Here is a 10,996-nt window from a genome sequence, read left to right on the forward strand (position 1 = left end):
TGAAATAAGTAAATAAGTATAAAAAAGTTTTTAAAAATAGAAATTTTAAAGTTTTACTGTTTCTGCTAACTTTTCTCCCAGATGAAACTTTTCTTAAAAATCCTTTGTATATAGGGCACCAAAGTAAAAACCCTGTGGTGAGGGGTAGACATGCAGCTTCCTGGGACAGTGGGGGGTGGGAATGGGTGGGAGGGATGGGTCACAGTCTTTTGGTGGTGGGAATGGTGTTTATGTACACTCCTAGCAAAATGAAAACATATAAATCAGTAGTTAATCAATATGAGAGGGGGAAAATCAATTGTATGTCTCAAAGTTTTTCAAAACACAGACTGAGTCTTTTTAATATATAGGCTGTGTATTTGATATGCGAACTCTCTCAAAAGCCTAGACCAAGTAGATTAGAAGCATCCAATAGCACAGTTATATACAAGATACTGGATACTGTACAGCAAACCATAACAAAAGGACTTTTCAGAGTTAACCCAATTACCAAATAATGTGATGATAACATTAACTATCGATTGTCTTTTTGAACCCTAAGACAGCAGGAACCTCACATCTCCACTATAAAGCCCCTACTTCCCCCAGTACTGGAACCCTTGGATAGGGCCCACTTTCCTGTATGCCTCTCCCAATCCATACCAAATAATATTGCATCTGCCGATCACAACCTAACCAAGGCAACGATTGCCACCTCAACATGCTTCACCTCAGACTGTGTCCAGAGACTTCACGTGTGGAATGACAGCCCTTCAGCTTCATTACTCAGGTGAGACCTTTCCTTTTATAGTACACTCTAATTTCATCTCAGGTAGTTCACTTTCTAACAAAGTCCCATAACCTAGATATACACCAGTTTCTGTGAGAGAGAGCTTATGTTCACACGTATCCATAAACTACTGCAAAATATATACCTGAAAGCAGAAGTACACTAGAGTTTTCAGTGAGTACCTCCCTAACACTTCCTCTCCACTATTCCAACCTTTGGGCCCATGGTTGCTCAACAATTTGTTTGGCCTCGTATGTTAACTCTCTTTTCAGTCACCAGGTTCCAGATGCCACCAGGATGCTGGCCAGGCTTCCCTGGACTGAAGACCCCACCAATGTGTCCTGGAGCTCAGCTTCCCCAGAGACACACCCTACTAAGGAAAGAGAGAGGAAGACTGGGAGTATGGACCGACCAGTCAACGCCCATATTCAGCGGGGAAGCAATTACAGAAGCCAGACCTTCTACCTTCTGCAACCCTCAATGACCCTAGGTCCATGCTCCCAGAGGGATAGAGAATGGGAAAGCTATCAGGGGAGGGGGTGGGTTATGGAGATTGGATGGTGGGAATTGTGTGGAGTTATACCCCTCCTACCTTATGGTTTTGTTAATTAATCCTTTCTTAAATAAAAATTTTAAAAAATCCTTTGTATAAATTAAAAATTTTCCAGTGAACAGAAATGCACAGTATGATAACGACCACACAAACACCCATCATTCAATATAATGTAGTCTCTTCCCTCTGTACCAACTGTGCACCTTCTCTTAGACCCCACTGGGTCATTTCCTAGTGAAACCCATAGTATAGCATTACATTCTTCAGTGTAAATTTTAGATAAAAGCATGAAAAATACCCACTACTGTGCAGAGGTAGATAGTATAATGGTTATGCAAAGAGACTCATTCCTGAAGCTCCACAGTCCCAGGTTCAATCCCCTACACTATCATAAGACAAAGCTGAGCAGTACTTTGTTAAAGAGAAGAAGGAGGAGTAAGAGTAGGTGGAGGAGGTAGAGGAGGAGGAGAAGAAGGAGAAGAAGGGGAAGAAGAGGAAAAAGAAGAAGAAGAAGAAGGAGGAGGAGGAGGAGGAGGAGGAGGAGAAGGAGAAGGAGAAGAAGAAGAAAGAGAAGGAGAAAGAGGAGAAGGAAAAGGAGAAGAAGAAGGAGGAGGAGGAAGAGGGAGAGGGGGAGGGGGGAGGGAGAGGGGGGAGGAGAGTAGGATGAGGAGGAGGAGAAGGAGAAGGAGATGGAGAAGGAGGACAAGAAGAAGAGGAAGAAGAAGAGGAAGAGGAAGAAGAAAAACACCTTCTACCATGTAGTCAGCATAATTACTTAACATTATACAGCATAGAATCAATGTTGCCATTTCCTTATAGTTTCATGTCTTTTTACAAATAATTTATTCACAGCAGAATCCAAACAAGTTATGCATGTCACAGGTCTTAATGCAAATAAATTACTTTCATTTCTGTTAAAATATGTTTTATTTAATTAATTTGATAGGACAGAGAGAAATTGAGGGGGCTGGGAAATAGAGAGAGAGAGAGTAAGAGAGACACCTATAGTATTGCTTGAATGACTTGTGAAGCTTCCCTCTGCAAATGGGGACTGGGGGCTTGAACCCAAATCCTTATACATGGCAACATGTATGCTTCATCAGATGTGCCATCACCCAGCCCCTTCTCTTTTTCATTTTTTAATTTTTTTACTTAGTCTTTATTTTTTAATATTTCTTTATTGGGGAATTAATGTTTTACATTTGACAGTCAATACAATAATTTGTACATGCATAACATTTCTCAGTTTTCCATATGTCAATACAACCCCCACTAGGTCCTCTGAAGGACCTGTATTCTCACCTCCCCCCCCCCCCCAAGGGTCTTTTACTTCGGTGCAATACACCAATTCCAGTTCAGGTTCTACTTGTGTTTGCTCTTCTGATCTTGTTTTTCAGCTTCTGCCTGAGAGTGAGATCATCCCATATTCATCCTTCTCTTCCTGACTTATTTCACTTAACATGAATTTTTCAAGGTCTCTTTTTCATTTTAAATGAGTTTTAAAATGTAGGCAGCAAAATGCACCGGTGTGCATGCATACATGTATGTGTGCAGACGCAAGCGCATGCGCACACATCCTTACCTGCCTAAAACCAGTCTGGATTCTGTATCAATGAGCATGTCTTTTTTTTTTTTGTCACCAGTTATCAAAGGGCCTCAATGCCAGCATGACTACTCTATAGCTTGTGGTATTGTTCCCCTCCATAGGGACACAGAGAAATTGAAAGGTGGTGGAGAGAGAGAGAGAGAGAGAGAGAGAGAGACTGAAGTTTCCTTCAATGTTGTGAGAATCTGACTCAAAAGTGGACCCTTCACATGGCAAAGCAGTACACTATCCAAAGAAACCATTCTGCCAGCCCCATGTACACTTTCTTTTAGTAATTTTCTTGTGTTAGGTCTTAGATGCAAATATTGAATCTATTTTTGTTGGTATGCATGAGACCCCTTCTGTTTCATTTGGTTTAAATCCCCCCTGCTTAACACTATTCTATTTTCATAACCACTTCATTCTATTTACATAACCGCTGTTAACAAGTACCACCCTCCCTCCAGGGCATTGGTGGTTCAGTGATAGGATTCTCGCCTGCTCTGCCCCCTCTTTGTCACACTCTGATTTTCACCAGTCACTTTTCTCTCTGCCCTCTCTATGTCACATCCTGTTTCCACCCTACTTCGCAAGTATATATAAAGACAGCATTGTGAGTTTTAGAGTACTGTACTTTAGTTTAGCTTAGCTCGGCTTAGATTGTGCTGTGTCCTGAATGAATAAAGAGATACTGCCTACAGCTCAACCATGAATCCCTGGTCGTCTGTTACCTGCCCGTGAAGCTAGCCCAGCGAAAACAACATAGCCCGTCGAAAACAACATATTTTGAGGTATAACATAAAATAGAAGTCCAGTGCCACTCTTTTGTATGTGGCTGTCCAGTTTTTCTAGCACCACTAACTAAGGGGACTATTTGAATACCTCTTGTGTATTATTTCCTCTTTTGTCATGAATTAGTTTGACCATTTCTACACAGATTTATTTATGGACTTTATTCTGTTTTATTGACTTATGTATCTATTTTAATGCCAACATCATGTTGCTTGACACCTACATAGCTCCACTGTTCCCAGGGGGAAAGGTCCCTTCTTTTCCCTTTTCTTTTTTCCTTTTCTTTCTTTTTATAAAAAGGAAACATTGACAAAACCATAGGATAAGAGGGGTACAACTCCACACAATTCCCACCATCAGAACTCAGTATCCCATCCCCTTCCCTTTTATTTTTGATAGACTGTAAGTGACACACACAGAGAGAGAAAAGAGAGACAAACAGAAAGAGAGGTACCTGCAACAGTGCCCCACTGCTCATGAAGTTTCCCCCTGTAACTAAGGATCAGGGCCATAAACTCAGGTGCTTGTGCACAGTGCTGTGTGTTCTCTACTGTGTGAGCCACCACTTGGTCCTTACTGTAAATTTGTAGTAATGTTTTCAGTCAGGAAGTATGATGGTCCAGCTTCTTTCTTTTTTATTATTCTCAAGATTTTGATGACTGGTCAGTATTTTTTGTGGTTCCATACAAATTCAAGGATTATTTATCCTATTTCTATGAAAAAGTCATAGGAATTTTGATAGAAATTGCATTGACTTCATAGATTATTTTGGATAATATGGACATTTTTAACAAGATTAATTCTCCAACCCATGGACCATTTTTTTATTTATTTGTGTCCCTTACAATTTCTTCTTCAGGGTTTCATAGTATTCAATGTAAAGTTTTGTAACTCCTTCATTAAGTTTATACATAGGTATTTTGGCATAAATATGAGATTTTTGTAATTTCAACACTAGCATAGAAATACTACACATTTTTTCTTTATCTTTAAAATTTTTATTTATAAAAATGAAACACTACGGCTCAAGGATCCCGGTTCGAGCCCCTGGCTCCCCATCTGCAGGGGAGTCGCTTCACAGGCGGTGAAGCAGGTCTGCAGGTGTCTGTCTTTCTCTCCCCCTCTCTGTCTTCCCCTCCTCTCTCCATTTATCTCTGTCCTATCCAACAACAACGACAACAATAACTACAACAATAAAACAACAAGGGCAACAAAAGGGAATAAATAAATAAATAAAAATCTTAAAAAAAAAAAAAAAAAAGGAAACACTGACAAAAACCGTAGGATAAGAGGGGTACAACTCCACACAATTCCCACGACCAGAACTCTGTATCTCATCCCCTCCCCTGATAGCTTTCCTATTCTTTATCCCTCTGGAAGTATGGACTCAGGGTCACTATGGGGTGCAGAAGGTGGAAGGTCTGGCTTCTGTAATTGTTCCTTTGCTGAACATGGGTGTTGACAGGTCAATCCATACTCCCAGCCTGTCTCTCAACTTTATTGAATTTGCTTATTAGCTCTAAAATTCTTTAAGTCTTTAGTGTTTTCTCATTATCAACTTATGCCATCTTCAAATAGTATTATACTTCTCACTTTCCTAACTGAATGCTTATTGTTTCTTTTTCTGGTATAATTGTTCTCATTAGGACTCCAATACTATCTTTAATAAGAGTGGACGTTCAGGTCAGTGAAATAGCTGTCTTGGATAATGTGTTGCTTTGCCAGGCTCATGATCCAGGTTCAAACCTGGCATCTAACTGAAATGAAAGAGATTTCAGTGTTGTGGTCTCTTTCATGCTTTCTCTCTGTCTGTCAAGAAAATTTTTTTTAGATATAGTGGGTATTATTTTCTTATTACTTTTTAAAAATGAATCACAAATTTAAAGCAAGAGCAGGCATTTTTGTATTGTTCCTTATTTTGGAGACAATGTATTTAGCTTATTAGTTTGACTATGTTAGCTGGAAACATACATAAATAAATAAAGCAGCTCTGCTTTATGGTAATGCTAAGGATTGAAAATTGGAACTTCAGAGTCTCAGATATGAAAGCCATATATACACAGTCACTATGCTACCTCCCTGGCCCCTAGAGGTATATCTTAAACATCTAGTTTGCTTTGCAGTGATATCTAATTGTGGCTTGCTTTACATTCTCCTAGTGATTTTGAGCACCATTTCATGTAAAAATGACTGATTATATGAAACATGAATATTGACTCATTTGTGCTATCACAAAATACTAATTTTCAGGTTATTCCAGAGCATAGGACATGTTTAGTTGTAAAAAGGGGGTTTAAGATATATGAGGACACTTATGATACACAAAACATATCTTCAATGCCCCAACATAACACATCATGGAGAGTTATACATTTATACCCTTAAGACATAGAGTCTTGTCAATCAATGCCACCTTAATAGAAATTTGAAACAAAAATAACAAATCATCCTCAAGGGACTAAAATGGAATAGGTTAAAAGTGAATAGGTGAAGAATGGACATATAGAGATTTAATATGGTGAAAATTATATATATATATATATATATATATATATATATATATATATATATATATCCCTTCAGAGTTTTCAGAAAGAAAGGAAATAAAAAACTAATCTATTGTTGTATCCAAAGGAAATTTCTTCCTTGGGAACAAGATGAGCACACAGATAATAAGACAAAAATGACTTCAAAATTTATATGAATGATGACAAATTGATGACTAGTAGAAAGTCATTATACTAGCATATAACAGTAGACTGTAAATAAAGGTGAAAAGTCAGAAGAATGTAACAGCTTCTGTATAGAACTTGTTCTTAAAAAATACCACATGTTCTGCTCTTCCTGTGACTTGGTAGAGCTCACTCCAACATATGACATAAAGCAGTCCCATTGTATTCAGAGTGTTTAAAAATACTTAGAGAAGTCCTCATGGTTCTCTTTTATATGCTCTTTTTGTATATAAATTACAAGTGTTCCTGTAATGTGTCCCTGTCTCCTTTGAAGCTGACAGCAAAGCTACAGCTTGTCTGTAGGGTGTGGAGCTTCCTGCCCTGAGGACAATGCCTTTCCTGAAGCATTAGTGAGGCATTATAATGGGAAAGATAAAAGAGGAGCTTGTGTAGTTGTCCACTTTGATGAACATTCATGAGGGCAACATGGATTGGAACACTCCTTGGGAAGCTTTTTGCAAGTGACTTCAAGTTGTGGCACTGCAGAGTGGGGAAGCCACCCCAAGGTAGTGGGAGCCATTACTGAATCAAACTAACCTAGGTTGAATAGGAGGGTATGGGGCTTTAGTAGCACTGAGCTACCCTCAGGTTTTGCTGTGGAATATAGAAATATCTATGATGCTTAAGCTGGTGCTGGGAATACTGTGAGAACCAGGTTGAGCATGGTGAGGTTTTTCCCATTGAAAAATGGGGAACTCAGGAAATGAATCTCCCTGTCAGACTCTCTCTTCCTGAGGTTGAGCTTAGGAGAAGAACAGACCTCAGTTTTCTGCCTCCCTGTTAGCTTACTCCCTGTCTCCAGGGTCCCTGCATTTTTCTACTTCCAGGGGCTTGGCATTCCTTAAAACATTTAACAGGCTCCCCTGCTTCACCCTGCATTCCTTGATACAATGTTCTGCTTTGTCTAACAAATGACTTAAAGTCTCCTCCCTATTTTCCCACCCATTCTGCTCTTTTGATATATTCTTTTTCTATCCTCAAGACCCTCCCTGCCTGCAGGGTATTATTAATCCTACCAGTTAAACCCCTCACATTAGTTGTTAACTAAGTTCCTACCTTTCCCAGCCCCTTTTACCTTTCTCCGCCCCTTTACTAACCACGTATGGCTTGTCAAGCCACTTTGTTTCCGACTTGCCACTTCTGTTTTCCAGCCTTTAAAGTTTGGGCTCGGGGATGAATAAAAAATTTGAACCAGGAGTCAGGCCGGGTGGTAGCACAGTGGATTAAGTGCATGTGGCACAAAGCGCAAAGACCTGCATAAGGACCCTGGTACAAGCCCCTGGCTCCCCACCTTCAGGGGGTTCTCTTCACAAGTGGTGAAGCAGGTCTATAGGTGTCTCTATCTTTCTCTCCCCCTCTCAGTCTTTACCCTCCTCTCTCCAATTCTCTCTGTTCTATCCAACAATGATGGCAACAATACTAACTACAACAATAAAAAACAAGGACAACAAAAAGGGAATAAATAAATAGATATTATAAATAATTAAAAAAAAGAATTAGAACCTCCTTGCCACCATCAGCTTGGTTCCTGGGTCATCTCTCGCATCGTTGAGTGAGTATTAGCCCAGGCTGCTTCTGATTGTGTTCCCTCCAACCTAGAGAGTACGTGCCCGAGAAGAGACACCCTCACCCTAGCCTGGCAAGCTGGATGCGTAAGTGTCTAGAAAGTGTAGAGAGAAGGGGACCAGGCAGTAGAACATCTGGTTGAATACACATTATAGTATTCAGGGATCCAGGTTCAAGACCCTAGTTCCCACATATAGAGAGGAAGTTTCCATGAGGTAAAGCAGTGTTGTAGGTACCTCTCTTTCTCTCTTCTTCTCTATCTTCCTCCTCCCACCTCAATTTCTCTCTGACTCTGATAAAAATATATTAAAAATAAAGTATGGGGATAGGCAGTAGCACAGCAAGTTAAGCACATATGGCACAAAGTGCAAGGATTGATGTAAGAATCCTGGTTTGAGCCCCTGGCTCCACACCTGTAAGGGGGGGGTCTCTTCATGGGTGGTGAAGCAAGTCTGCAGGTGTCTGTCTTCCTCTCCCCCTCTCTGTCTTCCCATCCTCTTTGGATTTCTCTCTGTCCTATCCGACAACAATAAAATCAATGATGAGTAATAATAATAACAACAAGGGCAACAACATGGGAAAAATGGCCTCCAGGAGCAGGGATTCATAGTGCAGGCACCAAGCCCCAGCAATAATCATATATATATATATATATATATATATATATATATATATATATATATAGAGAGAGAGAGAGAGAGAGAGAGAGAGAGAGAGAGAGAGAGAGAAAAGAATAGTGGGCTAGAAAAGGAGAAAGAGGGTTTGGCCAGTGACACATCCAGTAGAGCACAGAAGTCATCACATGTTAGAGTCTGGGTTCAAGTCCTAGGTCCTCATCCATAGGGGGAGAAAAGCTTCATGAGTGTTAAAGCAGTGCTATAGATCTCTCTCTGGCTCCCTCTCTATCTCCTCCTCTCTCAATTTCTGTCTCTAACAACAACAACAAAATTCTCACTAGGAGTAGTGGTTTCATTTGCAAGCACCAAGTCCCACTGATAACTCTGGTAGTAATTAAATATAAGGACGAGGGGGCAGTAGCTCTTTTGTGGGTCTATCTAGGACTTTATTCTCACTACAAACTACCACTCATAAGAACTGCCCCACTTTCTGATGGGATACTGGGTTTTCCTACTCTGCCGCTTGAGGAGGACTAGTCCTATAATGTGTGAAGCCTAAATTATTTCCAGTTGTAACCATGGACAGTGAGCTCAGATTAACAGGGACCTGGAGGGTCCTGTGCTAAGTAAGAATGTTCATCAGCCCCAGGAAAAATCAATGTGGTAAACAGCTAATTGTATTTATATACTTTTTCACATTTGGGAGCCACTCTCTCCCCTAACCCAGCTTTCAAGTTCTATTTTCAATTCTGACAGCATCCTGCCAGAAAATATTTCTAGTCCACCTCCATGTTATCTTTCTTTTCTTTTTCCAGAGCACTGCTCAGCAATGGTTTATGGTGGTGCAGGGTATTGAACCTGGGACCTTGGAGCCTCAGGCATGAGAGTCTCTTTGCATAGCCATTATGCTCTCTACCCCTGCCACCTCTATGTTCTCTATCAGGTGAAAAGGAAGTTTACTAAAGTGCTGGACTCCAAAGAACACCCCTAAAATAGACAGTCTATGGTGGGGAGACAGCATAATGGTTATGCAAAAAGACTTTCATGCCTGAAACACTAAAGGTTCCAGGTTTAAGCTCCAGCACCACCGTAAGCTGGAGTTGAGTGGGTCCCTGGTTTAAATAAATAAGCTAACTGACACGCTAGCTTCTTTCCACCCCTAGGGACCCTATTCTCATTGGCTCTAATCCTACTATTTGATCACTTTGTATTAAACAATTTGACCTGTTTTATATCTTACTGACTTTCAGCCAACAAGGTCCAGATGCTACTAAGATCCTATCCTTAACTCCCTAGAGAGATGACCTTGCCAATGTGTCTCAGAATCTTACCTCTCCAGAGCCCTGCCCTATTAGGGAAAGAGAGTATGTCCATACACAGTGTAGAATGTCCATGTTCAGCACAGAAGTAGTTACAGAAACCGGAAGCCCTTCCTTCGGAATCCCAAAAAGAATGTTGGTACATATTCCCAGAGACTGAAATGCTAGGGGAAGACAAAGAGAGAGCTCTGGACCATAGTTCCAGCAGGACTGACTTTTGTGACAAGGAACCTTTTTTTTTTCCCCTATCATTGATAGGGAAGAGAATTTGAGGAACACCTGAGGATGTCAGGAGCTGTTCCTTTTCTTTGAGAGGGAAGAGAGAAAAGAAAGTTGTTATAAGTGTAGGTGTGGCTTAGAAAGGAAGAGAAGGTGGGCCTCAGAAGTGAATAAAAATGGGCATCTACTTACCCAGGTTGTCAGTCATCTTTGCCTAAATAGTCCATGAGCTTCTCTAGTGTAGCTTTTTAATTTTCTTTTTAAATTTATTTATAAAAAGGAAACGCTGACAAAAACCATAGGATAAGAGAGATACCACACAATTCCCACTACCAGAACTCTGTATTCCATCCCCTTCCCTGATAGCTTTCCTATTCTTTAACCCTCTGGGAGTATAAAAATTTTTAAATATGGGGAGCTAGCCTATGAGGAATACTTAGAGTTATGAGGAAAAAGTCTTTAACAATGAAATAAAAATCATTCATTTTAGTCATATAAGTATTAACACACACAAGTTGTGTCCTTTGAGATAAAATGGATATAACTGTCAGTGATTATGCTTAGTAAATTAATTAAGGAAGTGAAGAACAACTATAGGATTATTTCAGTCATATGTGGAATTTTGAGACTTGAAATGCATGAAATTGAAAAAAAAGATATATATATATATATATATATATATATATATATATATGAAATCAACCCATATCTATGAACTACAGTGGTTACCATTGTAGAGAGTAGGGGAAACAGAACTTTGGTGAATGGAGTGGTGTGGAATTACATGCCTATTATTTTATTAACCACTAATAAAAATATATTAAAGTAAAAAGGATCAGGAAGA

Source organism: Erinaceus europaeus, chromosome 1 (genome assembly GCF_950295315.1).
Source record: "Erinaceus europaeus chromosome 1, mEriEur2.1, whole genome shotgun sequence".
Classification (NCBI taxonomy): Eukaryota; Metazoa; Chordata; class Mammalia; order Eulipotyphla; family Erinaceidae; genus Erinaceus; species Erinaceus europaeus.